This window comes from Lissotriton helveticus, chromosome 7, assembly GCF_964261635.1.
Source record: "Lissotriton helveticus chromosome 7, aLisHel1.1, whole genome shotgun sequence".
NCBI lineage: Eukaryota > Metazoa > Chordata > Amphibia > Caudata > Salamandridae > Lissotriton > Lissotriton helveticus.
The window spans coordinates 1418133194-1418158412 of record NC_136068.1 but is presented as its reverse complement, the minus strand read 5'-3'; positions in this window follow the sequence as shown (position 1 = coordinate 1418158412).

Sequence of the window (25219 nt, the reverse complement as noted above, 5' to 3'; positions counted from 1 at the left end):
GGAAATGTATTTTGTAAAATAGTGAGTTTTCAGAACTGAAATGGAATGCTTGTACAAAGGACCTGCGCTGTGTTTCTAAACTGTTATTCAAAAAACGATTTTGGGGTAAATCAATGGTTTTACATTTTTGAGAAGGAATAAATAGTGTGTGCATGATTACATAAAAATATTTGAATCTTTCACAATCATGTCACTTGTGTTACATCGGATTAGGAAGGACACTGAGGGCCTTGTTTATGAAAACAGCGATGCGTCAGTTTTCACTGCGCACTCCTTGCGACACCAATGATGCGTCATATTTAATGTATGACGCATCATGTCGCAAGGAGTTACAGATAAGTCAGTATTTCTGACGTATCTGTAAGCGCAAAAGTGACGCATTGCTGGAGTGTGTCACAAAAGTGACGCAACTCCAGCAATGCGTCTTTTCAAATGGGGAAAGCCCCATGTGAAAGGGTTTGCGTCAGTCTTACGCCTGCTGTGAGGCAGGTACAAGATTTTGACATAACAGTGTCCTAAAAGTGACGCAGTGAAATCTCATAGATTTCACTGCGTCACTATTACAAGGTTTTTTACAGGGGAACGCCCCCTCTGCATTCATTATACCTGACGCAGGTATAATGTTATGTTATGTTATGTTACATCTGCTTATATAGCGCGGCGGCTGCCCCAGCGAAGGGGCGTCCCGGCGCTTGACTAGACAGGAGAGTACACAACATACAGACAGGTTATCAGGTCAGTTTAGCAGAACAGGTGGGTTTTTAATGCCTTTCTAAAGGTAAGAAGGTCATTTATACTCCGAATCCGCAGAGGTAGTGCGTTCCATAGTTTGGCAGCCATGTATTGAAAGGAACGCCCTCCTGTGCGGGCTAGCCTAAAACGGGGAATTGTGACCAGGTTTTTTCCTTCGGATCTGAGCGCTCTATTGGGAGTATACTGCGTCATAAGATGACATAGCATGGGAGGTAGAGATTTTTTTGGGATCTTAAAGGCCAAGCACAGGGCCTTAAAAGCGATTCTCTTTTCCACCGGCAACCAGTGCAGTTTTACCAGGGTCTTGGTTGCAGACTCGAATCGGGGTAGCCCTGTTAGGGCCCGCGCTGCCGCGTTTTGGACGCGCTGAAAACGTTTTTTTTCCGCTTGATTGGCTCCCAGGAGTAAGGAGTTAGCATAATCTAAGCGGGAAAGAATTGTGGCTTGGATGATTACCTGACGTGTGGAGGGGTCGAAGAATTTTAGTATCGGTCGTAAATTGCGCAGGATACCGAAGCTTGTGGCAGCTACTTTTTTTGTGTGGCTAGTAAAACTCAAAGTTGAGTCGAACCACACCCCCAGGTTTTTTACCTCTGTATTGGGGTTGGGGGGGGGGCCAAGATTGTCTGGCCACCAGTCTTTTCCCCAGGTTTCGGTATTTTTTCCTACTATTAACACCTCCGTTTTACCGGCGTTGAGTTGTAGGTAATTGGCCGTCAGCCACTCAGTTACTGCAGTGAGGCCATGTTTAAAATTCGGTGCTCCTGATCCGTTGTCATCACTCAATGTTACCACTAGCTGAGTGTCGTCAGCGTATGATACGATGGAAAGGTCCCACCTTTTGGCGACCTCAGCTAGTGGTTGAACATATAGGTTAAAGAGTGTTGGGCTAAGCGCTGAACCCTGAGGTACTCCCTGCCTTATGTTGCACTTTTTAGAGACAAAAGGAGGAGTAGCTACCTGGAAAGATCTGTCTGATAGAAATGCTTTAAACCAAGCCAGAGCTGTGTTCTTCACTCCTGCTGCCTCCAGTCTGTACAGAAGCACCTCATGAGAGACCGTATCAAAGGCAGCGCTGAGATCGAGCAGGATCAGCGCTGCCGTTTGACCGGAATCTCTGATGGATCTGAGATGTTCTGTGACACTAAGAAGTGCCGTCTCCGTGCTGTGGTCTGCACGGAAACCATGCTGGGAGGCGTCCAAGATATTGTTGGCATGGAGGTGTGCCGTAAGGGTGGTATTCACGTGGGATTCCACAATCTTGGCAGGCCATGGCAGTAAGGATATGGGCCTATAGTTATCAGGTTTTGTCGGATCTAAGTGAGGTTTTTTAATTATGGGATTAACCCATGCCTGCTTCCATTCTAAGGGGATTTCTGATGTTGCCAGTGAAGTATTAATGATGTCTTTTAGTGGATCAAGTACTGTGGTGCCTGCTTTCCTGAATTGCTCGGGCTTTAAAGGGTCGAGGGGAGAGCCTGACTTAATTTTTTGACAGAGTCCGACAAAAACCTCCTGATTTAGCTCCGGGATGCTGGTAAGTTCAGATATAATTTCTATTTTAGAGGGGGTGAGCACAGGCTTTGCGGGAAAGACATTGTAGATTTTTTCAATTTTATCCACAAAGTGCAGAGCCAATTTATCGCAGAACACCTGTGGCACAGGGGTTTAAAAAGTGACACATCTACCTAGATGTGTCATTTTTTAAATATGGCGCAACAAGGCACATGTTTTATGCTGCCGATGCGTCACAAAAAGTGACGCATCACCAGCGGAAAACTAACGCAGGGCCTCATAAATTAGGCTCTGTGCTTCTTTGCTCTTGGTTTGTGTTATGCTTTTTGATAATGCTTGGTATCTACATTTGCAAGATAGATGATTTTTTTTTGTGAAATAGTGAGGTTTCAGAACTGAAATGGAATGCTTGTACATAGGACCAGCGCTGTGTTTCTAAAATGGAATTCAAAAAACGATTTTGGGTTGCGTCAGTCTTATGCCTGTTGTGAGGCAGATACAAGATTTTGACATAACAGTGTCCTAAAAGTGTCGCAGTGAAATCTCATAGATTTCACTGCGTCACGATTACAAGGTTTTTTACCGGGTAACGCCCCCTCTGCATACATTATACCTGATGCAGGTATAATGTGGCGCAGGGGTTTAAAAAGTGACGCATCTACCTAGATGTGTCATTTTTTAAATATGGCGCAACAAGGCACATGTTTTATGCTACCGATGCGTCACAAGAAGTGACGTATCACCAGCGGAAAACTAACGCAGGGCTTCATAAATTAGGCTTTGAGCTTTTTTGCTGTTGGTTTGTGTCATGCTTTTTGATAATGCTTGGTATCTACATTTGCAAGATAGAGGATTTTTATTTTGTGAAATAGTGAGGTTTCAGTAGTGAAGTTGAATGCTTGTACATAGGACATGTGCTCTGTTTCTAAAATGTTATTCAAAAAACGATTTTGGGGCAAATTAATGGCTTTTACATTTTTGAGAAGGAATAAATAGTGTGTGCATGATTACATAAAAATATTTGAACCTTTCACAATCATGTCACTTGTGTTACCTCAGATTAAGAAGCAGACTGAGCTTGTTTGCTGTTGGTTTGTGTCATTTTTATGGTAATGCTTGGTAGGAATGTTTGCAAGATAGAGGAAATGTATGTTACCTGTGTTTCCTCAAATTAGGAAGTGGATTGTACAGATGAGGTGAGGCATGTCCAGGGGCGCAAAGGAGTTGAGGCATGTGTCCATGAGTGCAATTGAGAGGACTTACCTCCTCTGACCCTTAGACAAACATTATGTAATCTGTGGCCCTTCGACAGGCCTCAATACATTGAGTATAATTGATGGTAACAGGGTGCAGATGAGATGAGGCGTGTTCAGGGGTGTAATGAACTGAGGCCTGTCTAATGGTGCAGATGAGTTGAGGTCTATTCTGGGTTGCAGATAAGGTGAGGATTGTCCATGGGTGCATAGGAGGTGATGCCTGTGTTGAGGAGTGTAGTGGAAGAGAGGTCTGTCCAGGGGTGGAAAGGAGGTGAGGGCTGTGTCTAAGAGTGCAGTGGGGGATAGGCTTCATGAAGTGCAGTCCAGTGGACTCTTAAACACCGGCCTCACCACCTATGTTCCCCAGGACAGTCCTTACCTCATGTGTACAATCTGCTTACTAATCTGAGGAAACCCAGGTGATATGATTGTGAAATGTGCAAATATATTTTTTAAACATGCAGATACTATCTAATCCTTGTTAATAATGTAAAAGTAATTCATGTGCCCGAAATATTTTTTTAGAATTATATTTAAAAAACAGAGATAAGGTCATATGTAGAAGTATTATAGTGTTTATATTGTTTGCTTATTGTCATTATTTTGTTGTTTGGTAATAGTGGTCTATAATGATTTTTTATTTTTATTTTTGTTTTCCACAGATTTAAATCAAGATTTCAATAGTAAGGAAATATGCCCTCAAGGGAAAGGAGACGAAAAGATTGTAAGCGGAAAAAATTAAAAACAGCAACGGAATTCAAGCAGTCTCCTACAAAAAATACTTCAAAAAACAGGAAAAAAGCTCCTGGTAAGACAACTAAGTCTTTCTTACGGAACATATGTAGATCCAAAAAAAATGTTGGACAGTATGTAGAAAAAGAGAAGGAGAGAGCAATTTTGAAGAGGAAGGAGAGATCACCAAAAAGTATTACTACTGCAGCAGGAGACAATAATATGTATAGGAATAGAAGGCAAAATCAATTTAGGGACATTCATAAACAAATGTTTCGCAATAGGGTGGTTTTAAATTTGTTAAAAAATATTAAAAAAGGTAAACAGAGATCTGCTTTTTATAAGAAAAAGAAAAGTGTAGAGAAGATTGTTGATCATGCTTTTGAAGTTAAGAAAAATTATTTATTTTAATAATCAATAGAATTAGGACACTTAACAAGACAATTGATGTTTTCAAATCAAACAGTAAATGGAGAAGAGTAATTAATCGGACTAATTTTTGTAAAGTTTTCTCTGGAGAATGGATGCACAGTTCAAGTTGTGAGCCATTTTTTAATGAGGAGAGTTACTTTCAGGGGAATGATTTAGTGCATGCAGTTGACACCAGTGGTCGAGCATATGAGGTGAAAGACGGTTGTTCGATTGAAAAAGAGAAACTTGTGCCTAGAGAACCAGAAGAGGTGTTAACTGATGAAGTTTGAGGGAGACGTACTAAGGGTCCAGTGTACACTTGGAAGTGTAGTAGTATTTGTAGTGTGCGACAGGAATCAATCGATTTGTTTTGTAATTTCTTACGCACATATAGTAAGAAAACTCTAAAACAGAAAATGAAGATGTTGCAAGACTTAGATCCTTGCAGAGCGAGAGAAAACACAGATTTGCAAGGGCATTCACTGGCTTGTCTTTCTAGAAAAGTCTGTCAGAGTGTTCATCAGTTTAGGATGTTAGCAGTGCATCATAACAAAATGAGGAAATTAGTGAGAAGGTTGTATTATGCAAAAAGTCCAGCACTTAAGCTTAAACAATTAAACAGTGCTCTTTTGCATGGAACTGAATTAGATGTGAAGAAGATTTGTGAAGAAATTGAGATTTGTTATTTTAGTGAAAAAGAGGACAGTGTAGAAATTGACACAGAAATTCAAGGTAATGTGGAAGACAATGTACAGATTTCAACTACAGAAACGTTTGACCAGGAAATTATCAGGTTTAAGGTGAAATCAAGTGAAAGGCCGAATTTTACTTGTGTGTGTTGTCGACGAACTCATTATAAGCATCAAACTAGGTTAGTTGATTTATACGTAAAAAGTGAAAAGATAAATAATTATGAGTGGAAGGATTTTGCAACTTATTTGTGGGTGGAGAATACTTTTGATTTGAGTACTGATCAGCGTATTTGTAAATATTGTTATGATAAATTAAATCAAAACAGAATGCCTGCTAGAGCTGTTCATAATAATCTTCAGTTGGTAGACATTCCTCCTGAATTGATGGATTTAAATACATATGAGTGTATTTTGATTCAATGTGTCCATCCTTTTCAGGCAATTGTTCGCATGGAGCCTAAGATAGGGAAATTGCCTCCTTCAGATTTACAGAGAGGATTAAAGGGAAGAGTTGTTTATTTGCCTCTAGATTTCAAGAAAAATATTGATACAATTGGTGTAGAGAAAGTGGAAGAGGAACCTCTGGTTATTCTAGTTAATGGGGTTCCGACAAAGAGTAAGAAAATCTGGCAAGATTTAGTGGATGTTAGGAAAGTCAAAAAGGCAACGTTGTATTTGGTCAAAAACAATGAGTACTACAAACATGTATGTGTTGGAGCAGAGGAAACAGCTGCAGATGAAGACAGTGATTGTTCAGCTGGCCAAATTGAAAAAGTTGATGTGTCTAGAAGTGAAGAAATATATGAACATTATACTGTTCATCCTTTGCATTGCAAAGAAGTAATGGGGAATGCAATTGACTTGTTTCAAATGAAATCAGAAAAAGGAAGTCCCATTAGTGTATGGGAAGAAAGTTTGGAAGCTCGTTGTTTTCCACAGCTATTTCCAACAGGTCGAGGTGGAAGATATGATGATCGACCACTTCAAATTTCAGCATCTGAATACCGGACTTTAAGATTATATGCTGAAGATCCAAGGTTTCGTCAATGTATCCCATATTTGTTTCATCTACTGTATGAAAGTGACTTGTCTGGGCTTTCTTATGCAGTAAACCATATACTGAAAAGTGGAGCACATCTGCAAAATGTTTCGGCGAGGGACTTTATGGAGAAAGTCAATCTGCAAGATAATATTTTGGAATCTCATCTAATTAATCTCATGGCATGTCAGCGTGGTACAAACGAGTATTGGTACCGTCGTCATGAGGAATTGAAATGTATGCTAAGAAACTTAGGAACTCCTACATGGTTCCTCACTCTTAGCTGTGCCGAGTATGCATGGGACGACTTACTTCAATTTATACGCGAGGCAAATGCAAATATACAAAATATAGAATTCAAAACACCTGGAGAACTGTGTTCTTTGCATCCAGTGAATGTATGCAGATATTTTAATCATAGATTTGAAGCTATGATGTCTTTCATTACCAACAAAAAAAATCCTCCCCTTGGAGAGGTTTTGGATTTCTTTTGGAGAAAGGAGTCCCAAGCGAGAGGTGCTCCTCACATACATATGTTGTTGTGGATTAAAGATGCACCCAAATTTGGAACAGATTCGGATGAGACAGTAATGAGCTTCATTGAAGAGTATTCAACATGTGCTGTTCCGAAAACTACTGAAGAAAACAGTTTAAGGCAACAAGTTTTACGTTTTCAATCCCATCGTTGTGGAAAGTACTGTCGTCGAAAATTCAGAAACAAGTACAAGTTCTACACAAAATGTCGTTTTGGTTTTCCACGAGCAGTGATTTCTAAAGGAAGAGTAAATAATTTGATGTCCTCTCTGCGACATACTGTGACGAGGAAATCACCCAAAAATGCATACAATTTTAAAAGAAACGAAGAGTCCAAGTACATCAACGACTACAACCCAGTGATTTTGTCCATGTGGAATGCTAACATGGATATTCAGTTCGTTGCTGACAACTCTATTGCTGTGGCTCGATATGTGACGTCTTACATCACAAAAAAAGAAAAGACAGAACTGAAGGAAATGTGGGAGGACATTTCACATGAAAAGAGTATAAGCAAGAATTTATACAGTTACAGTCTAAAGATGTTGTCACATCGAGAAATTGGAGCATATCAATGTTCCGATCGATTGTCATCAGCAAGTCTATATGCCAAATCTAGAACCATCATTTGGGTGACTCTAGGTCTTGCTGCAACACGAAACCGAGTTTTGAAATCTGTACAGGAAATAGGGTATTTGGCGGAGAAAGAACCAGAAAGTACAGATATTTTGAAGACAAACATGTTGGATACATACTATCCAAATAGAAGTCCTTATCTTGAGAACGCTTGTTTCTATGAAGTTCTGCAAAGATATATTTATAAGAGGAACATCAGAGAAGATATCAATAATGGAATATATGCTGTCATTGGATGTGAAGGATGTCTAGTGAAACAGAGAAAAGGTCATTTGATTAATCATCGAAAATTGAGTTGTGAAAATCCAGACAAAAGAGAATTTTACAATTGGCTCTTTTGAAACTCTTTAAACCATGGCGTACAGAAGAGGAACTACTTGGAGATTTTCTCTGTTACGAAGACTCTTTTAATGCAACGAAGGATACCATAGAATGTCCTGTTTTTCCAAATTATCTGCAAATGTTGAATGAAGAAATAGAGCAAGAAGCAACAATTGCTGCAGAGATTGCGAGAGACAGTTCTCAAGACAGTCAGAGTTCTGCTTCATTGAGTCAGGATCCACTAGGAGGACCAATTATCCAAAATGAAGCTGCCACTGCCATGGATGAGGTGGAAAGAGCTATGGAGCAAGCTCAAGAGGATGTAATTAATTTAGAAGATTTGGTGAAACAATTAAACCTTGAGCAGAAACAGATATATGACGAAGTCACAGAACAGGTTGAACATGGATTCAGTCATGAGAAGAAAAAGTGCTCATGTACATCATTTAAGCCTGTCCAACTGTACGTGAGTGGAGAAGCGGGAACTGGAAAAAGTTTTCTGATTAAAGCAATTGCAACTTATCTGCAGAAAAGGACTGAATCACCGCTGTCTTGTGTTGTTACCGCTCCAACTGGGCTGGCAGCACATAATATTAAAGGGATTACTTTACATCGTTTACTGATGCTGCCAGTGGAGCATGATAACAAATTGCAATACCACAAGCTATCTGGAGATGCGTGTTCCGAAGTTTCCAGAGTCCTGAAGAAAATGAAACTTCTTATCATTGATGAAGTAAGCATGGTCTCAAATCTAATGCTTGCTTTTGTGCATTTGAGAATGCAAGAAATTCTTAGAACAGAGTATGATGTGTTATTCGGAGGAAAACACATTATTGTTTTTGGAGATCTACTACAGTTGACTCCAGTGAAAGGACAACCAGTGTTTAAAATGGTCACGCATGAAGATACCAGGAAGTGCCTAGGAAGCATTGGAAACGTTAATATATGGTTACATTTCAAATATGCAGAACTACTCCAAAATATGCGGCAGGCAAAGGATGAAGATTATAAAAATATTCTACAAGATGTAAGAATCGGAAAAATAAGTCAGCATGGGAAAGAAGCTTTACATGGACGATTAATTTCAAATTTTTACCCAAATGGAAAAATTCTTCCAGAGAATATTTTTAAGAAAATTAACGAGAAGAAATCTGGCATATGTTTGATGCCTACTCTGAAAGAATGTTCCATGTTTAACAACAAAATGTTAAAGTTAGAAAATGAAGAGATAGTGAAACTGGAAGCTATAGATAAAATAGAGCATATGGGAGCAACAATGATTTTGTCTGAAAATTTGAAATCAAAATTGGATTCATTAGAGAAGACTATATCTAAAGTTGCTGGTTTTGAAAAGACTCTGAATGTGTGTTTAAATTGTCGGATCATTTTGAGAAGGAATTTAAATGTTGAAAGAGGTCTGGTAAATGGAGCAATGGGTCATGTTGTTGGTTTTGTGAATTACAAAAATAGAGATGGAATTTAAATTTTTAAAATTAAATTTGATGGCATTGACGAAATAGAACAAATTTGTCGTTGTTCAGCTAGATTTTTGCTTGTGAAAGACTTATATTTTCGCCGAAAACAGTTTCCTGTTTGTTTGGCATATGCAGTGACAATTAATAAATCTCAAGGTTTAAGTGTAGATAGTGCTTTGGTGAACATTGGAAGTTCTGTGTTTAAAGAGGGTATGGCATATGTGGCATTATCACGAGTCAGAACTTTATCAGGATTGTACTTGATTGAGTGTGATGAAACAAAGATTTGTGCTGATCTAGATTGTGTTAAAGAATACAATAGGTTAAGAAGAGAGTATGCTCCACATTTGCCTCAATATCCTCTGTTTGAAAAACGTGTGGTAGGCCGAAAAAGAAGAAATGAGAATAATTGCAGTGAGGTACTAGCAAAAAGACAAAAAGTAGATGACCCTGTAATTGTAAGCAGAAAGAAAAAGGATTCTGTTGAATATGTGGTTGGATTTCAGTTTGAAAACAGTTCTGGTGTCAACTGCTATGCTAATGTAGTGGTTAATGTTGTTTTTTTTCTTCAAAATTTACAAGAACAGATTGTTGAAAATCGGGATTAAACATTCTGCTGTTTATTGAATTCTGTGTTTGAGAAATGTAGCAGTGATAGAGCAAAAATAGAAAGTGTTTCAGAAATTAGAAATCTTCTAGACATATGTTCTGGTCAAAATCAATTTTCACAGATTATTCAGCAGGATTGTCAGGAATTTTTAATGTATATGTTTGATGTATTGGAAGATGAAGGAGTAGATATAAAAAATCTTTTTAGCCTTTCTTATCAATGGCAGCATGACTGTGACAACTGTACTTTATCAAGTAGTACTAGAATAGACACTGAAAGATTTATATATTTGAGTTTACCAGACTGCAAATCAGTGCCTTTTAATAATCTAGTTAAAGCAGCTGATCACAATGTGGTGTGTACCCAGTGTAAGTCTGCAAAGCTGTCCACATTATTTTTACAAACTTATGGTAAATATGTGATTTTAATGTTCCAACGATGTAGACCTGATGGAAGTAAATTGACAACTTCTATTAAAAATTTCGTGGCTTCTCAGTTATCAATTTCAGGAAGAACCTTTGCAACTGTAGCTATTATTTATCATGACGGTCCTTCCACAACATCAGGGCATTACACACGCTATTTAAAAAGTTGTAAAGGTTGGACCCTTTGTAATGACACTCATTTGACTTTCAAACAACGTTTGCCTTTTGACTTAAAAAATTCATATCTAGTGTTTTTAGAACCAAAATTTAAGTAAAGATAATTGGCCTATGAAGACGGGAGCAGGTAATAAAGGTTAATTTGCTGTTTAAAATTATATTCTGAGTAAAAGTGATCAAGATAATATAAAAAATTGAGTTGTCATATTGGGTACTGTAAGTAGATCTCATACTAAGTGATATCAGTATTATAGGAAATGATGAACATGAGTGAGTCAGAGATGGTTTTACAAATACTTAAATATTGTGAAAATTTTGTATGAGCCTTTCTTTCAGAACGTCGGAAAAATGGTAAACGGAGTTTCTTAGAATTAATTTGAAAATATACTCATACATCTGACACTATTTGGCCAAAAGGAAAAGTAAAGGAATGAGTAAAGAGTCATGACTGAAAAAAGGAGTATATGAAAATAATGAAAATATTTCAGATGTTCTTGGAGCTTTTCTTCTAGAAAGTCGATGAAATTGATTTTTTAGTGAACAGCAGAGTACTTTCCAACGAGAAAAGGACCTTCATGATATACTATTTGGCCTAAAGGAAAAGTAAGTGAATCAAAGATTAGTGTACATTTGTCATTTGTCAGTATCTAAGGTTTTTTTAAAAACACAATCTTTTAGATTGTGGTTTTTTTTTCCCGCTGTCATATGATGAGTAATTTGAACTCACTGTTTTAAGTGAAATTCAATATATTCTGAGAACAGCAAAAATAAACTATGTAACATGTTGTACAAGTTATTCTATACTTTGGATTGTGTAAATTAAATTGTATTCCCATTGTCTGACACTCACTTTCCTTTTTCCATCCTCTTTCAGCTCTTTTTACTCACTTATAATGTCTTTCTCTCACTCTCTGTAACCCCCATTCCTTTACTCCACTTCTTTCACAACCCCTCCTTCTCATTTCACCTGTCTGCATCCCCTCTCTCCCTTGCATAACTTTTCAGCTTTCAGTCTCTCTGCTTTACTTCCCTTTTCCGTATTTTCCTCCTTTGCTCTTTTAGTAATTCCTCTTTACTCACTCAGCAGTATTGTCGCACTCTATCACTATAAATCACCCACTCTCCCTCGCTTATCTTTGTTTGCTCCTTTCTTTTGACCTCTTCTCTCTATTTTCTGTTCACTACCTCTATGTCCTCAGTCCCTCACTCTCCTTGTGTTATGTTCAGTTGTGTTTATCTACCTTCTATCATTTCTCTTACAACAACTTCACTGCTCCTCTCTCATCGTTCTTCATCCCATTTCTTTTACTCTGGTTCCATTACTATCCCTCATTTCCTATCTTTCAGTGTCCTTCTGTTTACTTTTATCGCCGAATCATTTTCTCTCAGTACCACTGTTTTAGTCCTCTTCTCCTCTCTTTCCTTTTTTTGCTCCCTTACTCATTTCCTTTCCTCACTCATTGTACTCCACTTCACTCAGTTTTTCTCTTAGTCTGTCTGTCTACTAACTTCCTCACTACTTTTCCCTCAATCCTTCTATATTATCCTCTCTCCCTTCATCCCTTCACTCTATGACTGTTCTTCACTTACTCTCAGTTATCTTCCATTCCTCATTCTTCTAAATGCATCCTTAATTAGACTCTTTTGCGTCATTATCTTTTTACTTACTACTGTTTCCTGATTTAGTTTTGCTAACTCACATTCTTTTAGTATTTTTCTTACCTTCAGTTCATTTCTCTGTTCTTCTCTTCCTCTCTGTCAGTGAATCTATATGCCTTACTCTTAGTAATTTGCTCTCCTTCTATTTCTTTTTCTCTCTTTTTGTCCTTCTACCTTACTTTATTTCTCTTTCTGTGTCCTTCACTCTTACTTTATTTCTAAATACACTGTTATGATTTTTAAACTCTTCATTTGTATCTTTTATTTTAAAATAGATATTTTACTAATTATAACTTATTTTTTCTTCTCTCTTTCACAGATACAAAGTGTAGTAAAAAAATGTAATAAAAGTTACATTTATTATATGGTAAGTGTGACTAAAAAATGTAGTTTGTCATCACCCTTTGCTTTAACCTCACTAATAATTTCTCAAGCAACCTCACTCCTTTTTCCTTACTCTGCTTTGTTCACTTATTCTTATTCTCTATGTTTACTCCCCTTTCCCTATTTCCCCTCTCACATTCAACTTCTTTCAGTCCCCATTCTTTAGTTCACTTACCCTCTGTTCCCTTCCTTTGCTCCCTCACTCATTCTCTTTTTCTTAATTATTTACTTCACTCCTACACATACACCTCATCCCCCTCCCAACACATACACACACCTCTGACATACAGCCCACACACACACCACACACACACCTCATACACACACACCCCCCACACACACTCCTCACACACACACACATTCAATACACACACATACATCCCACACACATACCCTCCACACCCACACACCCCTCACACATACCTCACACACCCTCACCTCCACCCACACCAAAACACCCAACACACCTACACCCACAGACACACCTTACACACCCACACCCGACCTACACCCACTGACTCCCTATAAGTCACACACACTGCATTACTTACCTTTCTTTGCTGTTTCACTCAGACCCATTCAGGCACTGTTTCCTTTACTCTCTCTGTCCTTTCTCTTTGTCACTCCCCATGTCTTATCCTAATTCAATTTTTCACCCTCTTTCACCCCTCTTTACTTACACTCACTGTTCTTTTCCCACCCTCCCTCACCGTTGTTCATTTATCCCGGTTCCATCACTACCCTTCATTCCCCATTTTTTAGTGTCCTTTCTTTTTCTTTCAACAGCCACTCACATTCTCCCACTATTTCTACTTTAGTCTTCTTCCTCTCTCTTCCCTTCTTTCGCTCCCTTATTCATTTTACTTTTCTCACTTTCACCCTATTACACCTTCTCTGTTTTTTACTATGTAATAAACAATCCCTCTGTGTTTCTCCCTCTAGCTCTCTTTCTCTTAACATTACTCTCTTTGTGTTCTTCCCTCATGCTAACTCCTTCATAAATTTTTTTTTTTTTTTTTTGGGTGCGCGCCCCGGTGCGCGTACCCTGAGGAAAAAAAATTGACAGAGATTCTTTAAAAATATATGTTTATTTTTATAAATTAAAGGTAGTTCTAAAAAGAACAGTTTTTTTTCTTCTTTTTGTTGTTTTATATTTTATTTATTTTTTTTTGAACATTTTGTACTTTTTTTGGCTTTTCTGAACAGTTTTATATATTTTTTTATTTTTTATGGGGAGAAACAAAAAAAAGGGAATGAGATGTCATCAGTGATGTCACTGACCATGTCATGAATGATCTAATATGTGACATCATCAGCAGTGGATTGCGGGTACGCGAAATATAGTTAGTACAACTAACTATATAGGAGCAATTTCATTGGTTTTGTATGAGTAAAATGTCCAGCTAACTATAACACCACTAAAACATATAGTTTTTTGAGTGAATTTCAAAGGTTTTTTAAAAACTAATTCCTATATATATATATATATATATATATTCACTGAAAAAACCATAGGTTATAGACCATATATAGTTAGGAATTAGCATTTACAAAACCTTGAAAATTCACTGAAAAAACCATAGGTTATAGACCATATATAGTTAGGAATTAGCATTTACAAAACCTTATTTTACTCACACAAAACCATTGAAATTCCATATATAGTTAGTTGCACTAACTATATATCGCGCACCCGCAATCCACTGCTGATGATGTCACATATTACATCATTCATGACATGGTCAGTGACATCACTGATGACATCACTGATGACATCTCAAATGACATCACTGATGACATCACTGATGACATCACTGATGACAACATACAGTGACTGTATGTTTCTGTAAAGTTAAAATGTGTCTTACATATTGAAGAATGAGTGGAAGTATAAGTGTCTGGACAAAGGATTTAGTAGGTGCATGACTGAATGTATGAGTGAGTGATTAAATGTGTCTCACTGAGTGCATGGGTTAGTGACTAAACTGTCTTAATTTGTGCATCATTATGTCTGTTGTTCTGTAAACTGCTGCATGTATTGATCAGTAGCTATATGATTAACTATATGGGTTACTGATTGATTGTCCAAGTATTTGTATGGGAGACTGAGTGTGTGTGTGGCTGGCTGGGAGGTGTGTGACTCTGTGCAGATCAATGTGTACTTGTATCAATGATTTTATAAGAAGGTAAGTATGTGTTAGTATATGTTTGAAAATGTAAGGTGCTCTATGTTTAACTGTATAGACAAGAAAATGGAAGTGTCATTGATTCTTTACAGGACTGACTAGGTGTGTGAGTAACTCCATGGATGAGTGGCAGACTGTGAGTGTCTGTATAGGTGCATGAGTGCATATGATAGTGTTGTAAAGATGAGTGATTGTATGTATGAATGATTGTATGGGTGAATGAGTGAATGTGTGTGTAGACATAGGAATCAGTGAGTGCGTATGTAGTAACTAGTATTGGTGTGTCAATGGTTTCAAAAATTATACTCTGTATTTAACACTGGGTGAAACAGAGGTTATATTAAAATGTGAGGAGATGCATTGTATTGTCACATGAATGATATCATCAGTGATGTGGTCATTGATGTCAAATGAGATGTCATCAGTGATGTCATTTGAGATGTCATCAGTGATGTCATCAGTGATGTCACTGACCATGTCATGAATGATGTAATATGTGACATCATCAGCAGTGGATTGCGGGTGCGCGATATATAGTTAGTGCAACTAACTATATATGGAATTTCAATGGTTTTGTGTGAGTAAAATAAGGTTTTGTAAATGCTAATTCCTAACTATATATGGTCTATAACCTATGGTTTTTTCAGTGAATTTTCAAGGTTTTGTAAATGCTAATTCCTAACTATATATGGTCTATAACCTATGGTTTTTTCAGTGAATTTCATTGGTTTTTTAACAGCTAATATCTGTAGCTGTAAAATGTATTTTGTTTATGAATAATTTTTTTTTAAAATATTTTTTTTTCTTCGTTCCCGCTTCGCGAATCGGGAAGCTTCCCGTTAGCTGACCTTGATGCCGCGAAATAGACCGCGAGCCGGTAAACGTTTCTTTACCGCAACTGCCGCGTTAGAAAACAACATCGTGACGCCTCCCGTCCGCATGACGTTTCACGTTGTCGCGTGATACGTCATATGACGTGCTACGTTAGCGAACTGGTACGCGAAGCGAGTCGCAAAGCGCAGGTTTCTGGAAGCAAACCGGGAGGCCCTGCAAAGCGCTTAACGTAAACACAGCAGGTCATGTGACTTGGTAATAACACTTTTCATTGGTTCATTTCACTTTTGGTTTCCTAATGATGTAAGACTAGGTCATATAATATAAAATGAACACTTTTCATTGGTTGAGAACTCTTGTTTTTCCCAAATGATGAAAATCCCTCCTTCTTTCCTCACTCTGACTTTCATCTTTGTGAGAGAAAGACCCTTTGTTACCAGTGAGCAATGGCTTCTTTAGTAGCTTCAGCTGGTGCTTCCCCACCACCTCCACCACATCCAAGGAAGAGTGGACCACCTGCTCAAGTTATAATTCAACAAGAAGAGGAAGAAGAGGAACAGGACGACGAGCACGAAGAGAGGCAGTTTTTGCCTGAGGAGCCCAGGACGTCTCACCGGAAAGAAAACTTCATTTGGCAATTTTTTAAAATTCCCAAAGGTCAGAAAAAAGTAAATGCAAGATACGTAACTTGCCTTATATGTCAAGATAGACTGTCCAGAGGGACCGAGAAAAAATACAGTTTCGGAAACTACACAATGCATCGCCATATGACTAGGTGGCATCCTAACAACTACAGTGCTGCACAGTTTCGGAACGACCTAGATAATCTCCCTATTATGGCCAGAAGATCTGTTGTACCGGAAGTAACGGGACCAGAGGGCAGGGAGATAGTGCCAAATATACAAATGAGATTTGGTGAAGTAAAACACGTCTGCGTACATTGCGATGAATTCATTTGCTACGGAGAAAGAAGCATCACTCTGATCAACAGAGCTATTGACTATCATATGCAAGTTTGTACGAAACGCCCAAAATAATAAATACTTTTTTTTTGTTTTGTTGCTCCTGTTGAGCCCTTTACAATGAATCGTTTTCATTGCCCCCTCCAAGAAAAACCCCAAAAAATATAAAACTGTCAGAACTACCTCCCCGTTATTAAAAAATTGGTACAATATTTGGAACTGTGCCACCCTCTATTTCTCGTAGTTTGCTTCCCACTTCGCTCGCCGGTACGCGAACCGGAAGTGAACCAAAATTTTTTTTTTCAAAAAAGAACAGTAAGTATAAGGGAAGGAAACAGACACTTATGTTAAAAGAAAGACAGCTATAAGGGAGTAAACTAGAGATACTATTACCCGTAATCCACTGCTGATGATGTCACATATTACATCATTCATGACATGCTCAGTGACATCATCAGCAGAGGATTGCGGGTTTTTTGGCAACGTGCCTTATCCACGGTTTAATAACGCTGCCTTTTGCTTTATATAAGTTTTCAAATTGTATGAAATATATACCAATAGGTCGTTATGAACCTTTAGGTAGTGCTTTTCTTCATGAGGTCTGGTCGCTTCCATACACATACAGATGTTTCAAAGATGATCAAGAAGTTTATCTGAATGGAGAGGAATGCACTGAGACGCCACATCATTCACTAATGTGTAGGCACATACAGTTACACGGTTCATGCAACAAACACCGACCAAATATGGCTTGCGTGTTGCAAGGCACGCCAGTTCCTGCTATCATCCCCACGTTCAAGTTGTTGGAAAATGGTAGTTATTTGATGCTCAATAATGAAGATTGTTCTGGGTTAATTAAAAGTATTCCTTTTATCGTAACAGTAAGTGAACGGGTTATTTGCTGCAGAAGATGTTCTATTTCCTCCCACACATGAACATAGGGAGTTTTCAATCTCGCAACAAATACCAACCTTGGGAGCAGATTTCAACGGCATGGCAAGAATAAGAGCTCTTTTGTCTCAGAGAGAGGTGGCCTTGAGTTCGGCCCGTGAAACTTTCGTGCTTCACATAGCGAACACCCGTACAGAGGTGCAGACCCGTTTCAATACAGATTTGCCTTTCCATTTCAGCAAGATGGTTCGGACTATCTTTAACGCGTCCTCCACAAAGGCCCTGGCGCACTTTTTTAAAGTTGTTACCAGTGGTCTCGTGACTTCATTTGAGAAAATCTTTGGAGTCATCCCTGCTTTCTTTCATTCTATTTTTTCCACTCTGCTTCGTGGATTCCCATTTTTACTTGCATTACCAGCGGACGCTCTTGTGCTTTTTTACATTTTTAAATATGGATGTCCCTCCTGTGCAAGCTCCCGCCCTGCAGCTGCTGACACTGTTCCGCAATCGCATGCTAGAATATTATGGCACAATGCCGTTGGCGATATTAAGCACGGCATATGGATTATCTTTTCGATTCTCCTACTTCACCTGTGTCCAGCCTGTATTTCACTGCCTGACCTGTGATTTCGATTGGGCCATTGATTTGTGTCTCTGCGGACCGGTTTCTCCTGACATCGACTTTAATCAGCTGATGACTCCTATCATTACTCACGAGTTGGTTTGTCCTGGCGAAAGGATTATGGCTGTGGCATTGATGCATGGACTAATTGGTCCCTGGAATTTACTGGCGGCAACACAGTCTTTCTTGGAACAGAGCTTTCTTGAAAACCCACCGAGCTGTCCTATGATGGTGATAGAGGATCCGGTGCTGGGAGAGCACGTATGTTCTTTTCCGCTTTTAAATTGGATGGCTGAACTCTTTTCGGATGAAGACGGTGACTTCCTATTGGAGGCTGTTGCAGCTTATTTTGCATACACAGTTATGTCATAGACCTTTTTCATGTTTGATATGCTGAGTACTAGCATTTCATTGACAATTCATTGACTTATTTGTCAAGTTTTTATTATTTAGCTTGCCTATTGGCTTAAGACTCGATAAAGTACTTGGCTGTTTTATTTTTCTTTAGCATTAAATTTTCCTAGTTTTTAATGCTTTACCTTGCGGACCGTCCACATATAAACTTGCAATCTGCTCTCATGAGATGGCACTTCTATTATCTTATTCAGTTCGTTTCCGGATCATGGGGAGGTGTCATCTAGGTCCTGGATATCTTTACACCGTGTTAAGTTAGCATGGGCTCATTACCGGTTTAAACGCCATTTTTCCTTTTCTGCAACTTCTGCACACGACACTTAGTTGTTGCTTTAGCTTTCAACCTAGTAGTTCATCGTGGTTTACATGAGAATAATATGTTCTTGCTCTACTATCTGCTTTGCTTGTTAAACTATATCTGTACAGCGAGTGCTGAAGTTTCAAGAACAACACGATACAGAATTGTTATGAGGTCTGATCTCCACGACTTCATACTCATAACATAAGTGCAACTTCTGCCAATTCTGGGCATGAGGCGGGTTTTATATTGCTTTGCCGAACACACATACACAACAGTTGATGCGGTTCACATGAAGAGAGAGCTGGTGTATGCTGATGTGATTCCTTCAAATCTAAGACACTAAAGTATGGGCACGCCCTAAACCAACACAAAGAGACCTTCTTAGCAAATAATATAATATGTGTATTAGGGAGGGTGAGATATAAGCAGCCGCCCTGCCCCTCCCCCTCCCCGCCTCCCTGCCCCACCGTAACTCCCTCCACGGCCCGCGGCTGCTTATAAGTGTTGCTAACTCTTATTCATTTACAGCATGTTAACATACGGTCACCATTCGCTTTTTATGTACTAGTAACTATGCTGGTAATTTTGCTACTGATAATATGTGTACTTGTATTATCTAACATACTACGCCTGAGAAGACGGCATTAGTAAATAAACATTTCAAATACACATGTGTTCTTCTTAACTCCATGTTCTGGTTTCTAAGAAATATATAACGACCGACTGTTCATGAGTTCCACGTATCCTGAGGTACTATAAGTTCATATTCTGGATTGTCTAAACATTGAGAGTTTGTTATATCCAATGTGACACTGTACCTAGCTTGCTAAGGGGTTTTGATTACTAAGGTGAGTTCTGGGACACTTTAATTCGCCGAGGTTCCAATCCTCTGTCCACAGTTCTGTGTGAGAACAGAAACCCTGCGACAGGGGCACCCCTGAGCCTTGCTGGAGCTTCATCACACTTGCGATACAACTCCAGCAATGCGCCACCTTTACGGCACAGATACGTCACGCATCTGTGCTGTTTTTGCCCCATGATGCGCCGCATTGTAAATGCAGCACACCATAGGTGACGGAACAGCGGCACAGAATGACTAACACATCCCTGGTGATGCGCCAGTCATCATAAATCTATCCCTATGCTTCTTATCTTGTTAGAGATGAACCGCCATATGTATCATCAAAGTTTTTTGCATTTCCTAAATAGCGAACTTTAAGGAATAAATAGCGATTCTTTACCATTCCTAGTTTGCGATGACCTATTTGCTAATTACAAATTACCCATTCATTTCCATGCAGCAGGAGGCCCATAGGAATGAAGGTGCAATTTGCGATTAGCAATTACCTCATCGCAAATTACGAATTTTTCCGAGGGTGCAGGGGTGTCTCAAGAACACCCTGCTGCACCCCCGAAAAAGAAATTTGGGGGCATATGGCGCACATAAATTTTGAAAACATTCCTTTACCTCAAAAACGATTTTCTTTTTTTTTATATATTCATACTTTGAGTTTCAAAACAGTCTCAGAAACACACCAATTTGTCTTCAGCAGAGCAAAAGGTATGCACTCCAGAGTCTGCAGCTATCAAAAGCACAGAAATGCTGTAATTCCTCACACATATCTCTCATGTCACACCAATCAAAACTCTTCCCTCACTTTTTTTCAAAGCAAAACCCTGCCCCCTCTCTGCTTTTTCTGCATAGCAACCACCTCTTGCAAAACCTCTGGTGTTTCCAAGTTCACACAACAATGTTGCAATTGAACTCTGAACTCTCAGTGCACCTGCATATCCAGAGCATTCTTTCATTTAATGATTTTTTCTTCGCCACTCAAAATACATCTTTCAACGAACTCATCCATGCACACTAACTTTCTGTTTTCAGCAATCAAAATCCACCAATCACTCTTACTGCTTCATTAACACAGAAACTCCTCAGTTTTTTTCATTTTACACTCTCATTTTTTCAACTGCCATTTCATTGCCACACTTCATCTGACTGCAGCAGAACCTTCTCTCGCCATGTTTTCTGTCTGGATTGTTGGACATAGTTATATCTATTGGGCTCAAAGGTACGCTGAAAACAGGAATTTACCTAACCTCAATTTACAAGATGTGGAAATTAAGTGGTTTGGCCACAGAGGATTAAAATGTCACCAATTGATACCATTGGTGAAAACCTTTATGCATTTGCCAAAACCTGACCTGTTAATTGTGCACTGTGGAGGTAATGATTTGGGCACTTTGACTGGGGTAGGTCTGGAAATGCTTTTAAAGGACACCTTTGAGCAATTGATGGCACTTTTTCCTCAGACTGCCTTGGTATATTCAAATATATGCCAAAGACAAAAATGGAGGTGGTCGAACCAATTTTGTCCACAAATTGAGAAATCGAGGAAGCATGTAAACAAATGTGTTTCAGCTTACATGAGAGACCATGGAATGGGCTCCCTGTACAACAATAACTTGCGTTACTACATGCAAGATATCTACAGAGGAGATGGAGTTCACTTCTCAGATGAGGGCAACAGAATTTTCACTCTGAATTTAAGACTGTGCATTGGTACCTACTTATAAGTACCTAAATGTACCATAAACCCAAAAGCTCTTCTCAGAGCTACCCTACATCTGATCACTCACAATTATTATTTTACTCTAACTTTTTTCACTAATTTTCAAGAAAGTACGCTCCCCAGAACGCTTCCCGGTTCGCGAACCGGGCGCACTCCATGCAAAAAAACTAAAAAAACGGTATATTTTTTTTTTGCCCTGCGAGACCCTTTCAAAGCCTCCACATCAAACCTAGGGGGTCAGGGACGATCTACTATGCCCCCTTATGGTCATTTGCCCCTTTGCTTTGGCCTCCTCTTGTCTCTCGATCCTACCGAGAGACAAGATGGCGGCCGCTACGGACTGTTTGGAATGTTTACAGACGCCGAAGAACCAATCAGCTTCGTAAACCTCCGTAACGCGAAAAGTACACGAAGCGGAGCGCTATTACAGATATATATCTTTTTTTGAACGTTAATTTCTCAAAATCCACTGGAGCACATATATTGAGACCTAGCAAAGGCACATCGGGCTACCAGTCCCTAATATTTTACCAAGTTTCGTGCAAATCCATTCAGCCGTTCGATTATTATTATTATTTTTTTTTTTGCCCCGCGGGGCCCTTTTAAAACCTCCACATCAAACCTAAGGGGTCAGCGAGGATCTACTATGCCCCCTTATGGTCATTTGCCCCTTCGCTTTGGCCTCCTCTTCTCTCTCGATCCTACCGAGAGACAAGATGGCGGCCGCTACGGACTGTTTGGAATGTTTACAGACGCCGGAGAACCAATCAGCTTCGCTTCACAAAGCTCCGTTGCGCGAAAAGTACGCGTCCTGGAGCGCTGCCCGGTCCGCTGTTACAGATATATATCTTTTTTTAAACGTTAATTTCTCAAAATCCACTGTAGCACATATATTGAGACCTACAAAAGGCACATCGGGCTACCAGTCCCTACAATTTTGCCAAGTTTCGTGCAAATCCATTCAGCCGTTCGGGCTAAACCCGTTCGGGCTAAAAGTGAGGCCAACCGCCCTATGGAAAACTCAATGTTAAAAACACGTTTTGGGACCCCCCTTTTTTCTCGGCCCCCCCTTGACAAACCCCCCCCCAAATTTTCAAGGGCTGCTCAGAAACAAAATGTGCCATTTTCCTGAACATTTCAGCCAATTCCGTCCACAAACGCCAAAGTTATTAGACATAGAATTTTCAAAAATCCCATAGAGAAAAAATCCTAACTATATATACCTACTGGCGACCGCCAGTAGGTAATATATATATATATTCAATGAAGAAAACAAAGGTTACAGAGACGTCATAGTTAGGCTCAGGTGTTATAGTCAGTGAGTTAACTATTACTTGCGCCCACACCATGCACTGCTTATTACATCATATATAACATCACTCATGACATGATCAATGACATCACTGATGTCTTGTGGCTGTATTGGTGAGTGAGTGGGTGTATGAGTGGCCGATGGTGTGAGTGAGTGGGTGTGTGTGTTGATCTATGAATCAGTGAGTGGCTGTGTAAGTGCTAGGTAATATATATGTATAATATATATATATATATATATATGAACCACCATTTCCCAGCTGTTCCTGGTTTCTGAGTTGCGGCGAGCCTGTGCGGGTGCTGGACACCCTTTAAATCACAATCCAAGTCTCTCCCTTTACGAAGAAAACACACAGGCTGCTTCTGGATGCTAAAGTGTTCTTTATTTAAGGCACAGAATCTGGTAACTGCCTACCGACGCATTTCGCCTCTAAGGCTTGGTCACGGTAAAATTCATTTGTGCTAGGTGCTATTTACATACCAAATAGTTTGCATAGAATCAGGACTGGTACTGGTCACTTTACTAGGAAATTGTGGCAGACATCTTAGATTGATAAAGATTCATATGTCACACACGTTGCCACGATTTAACACTATGCTGTACATTTTGAACAATTATACATGATATATCTTGCCCCAGTGGGCTACTGTTGATTGTTATCACGCAATGTACATTTTTGCTGCTTTATCCATAACATCTCGCCCAAGTGGGCATGAATAAATCTGAACAGTGTCCGCCCAGATTGGGCACTTTTATCGTGGACAACATTCAGCAACTGTGTTAATGCTCAATTCCCAATTCCCGGATATTTCACTGGTTCCATAAATTCCTATACAAACAAAAAGAAATAGCAAGAATGTGCATGAACATTTAAAATCCTTAATTTTCAACAATATATACAAGATTAAAAAGAGATTTATAGAGGCGATTAGACTGGGTCTTTTTTACTGTATTAATTTTACAAATGGACTGCTGATTCTTCACTACAATTCAACCCTATAGGCTGTAGTGTTTCAAAATCAATGATAAATTTAGATTCTAGAATTCTCAATTGATGGAGTCTATCTCCCCCTCTCACGGATTGATTGACTGCATCCAACACCACATATTTGAGTAAATTGTCATTCTGATCATGGTACGTCTTATATTGACGAGCAACAGGATATTGTTCGTTGTTATTACTGATTGCTCTCTTGTACTCTAGTATCCTGATTTTTGCCCTGTGTTTCGTGCTGCCAATGTAAAATTTTCCACAGGGACAAATTAAACAATAAACACAAAATTCTGTATTACAATCAAAGGGCCCTTTGATTGTAAACATTCTAGAGCTGTTGGGTACCTTAATTTGATGGTCAACCACAAAATGAACATTCATTATTGAGTAATGAGGTCAAATACAGCAACTGTTCAAGAAACTGGATAAATTGAAGCCGAATCTCTGCAGAAATATCTGGATGTAAAGCGAGTGCCGAGAGGCTTGAGAATATACACTATTCCGACATTCGAGAACCCTGACCCGGAGATGTTGGAGGAGTGGTCATGCAACTCAAAGGAATGTTCCGCTACAATGATGCGAATTCTTATTAAATTTGCAATCAAAGACAGAGCAAAGTTGTTGGAGCAGATTGATGCAACGCTAACAGAATTGGCGACTTTAACCACGCAGGAGAAAATCCAAGAATTTATGACTAAACTGTAAGGGCGTTTAAAGAAACTTGAAGATGACATCACCGCCAAAAAACAACGAAAATGTATTAGAGATTTTAAAGATTACCAAACGGGCAGAACTCTGACATTTCACAAAAAATACGATTATTTATTCCAGAAAGCAAACGCTAAACTAAATGAGAGCACTAAAGCGAATGTTACAGTGGAGGGTGACAGCACTGCCCCTGAAGAAGTGATGCGTCGGATGGAAACCTATCCGATGCACCAGGCGGTGCAGCGAGAATACCAACTTGTGGAGGAGGTAGAGGACAGATCAATTTCCTCACACAATTCCAAATGCTGATAAAGCCAAACAAAACCAGCAAGGAGGGCATGAGGATCAGGATTTTTGCAGGGGCCGAGGACGAAACTTTCGAGGCAAAGCCAAAAAGCAAGGAGAAGAAAGAAAAGACGATTCCAATACACCCGCACCCATGCTGACAAGAGCAAGAAGAGGAACAAAATGACTGTGATTAACCTCTCCAAACGTGAGTTAACCAATGTTGAAATTGACTTATTAGCTTTAGGACTGTCCTTTTGTCCTATGCGCATAGACACATTTTGTTTCATTCGTAAATTAAAACTAAAAAAATGGTTTCAGTTCCATACACCTCACAGGGAAACAGAGTCAAGAGGGGACCCTCTAAGAGCTCTGAGTTTGTCCGATATTGATAACTTACAAACTGTAATTGCCTCGCCGCGGAAACGCCCCGCTGCACACTCTGCAGGCCGCAGCGCCGAGGAAATACGGTCGCTATGAGGAGATGGAAAGCCGGTATTGTGGCAAGTGAACATTGG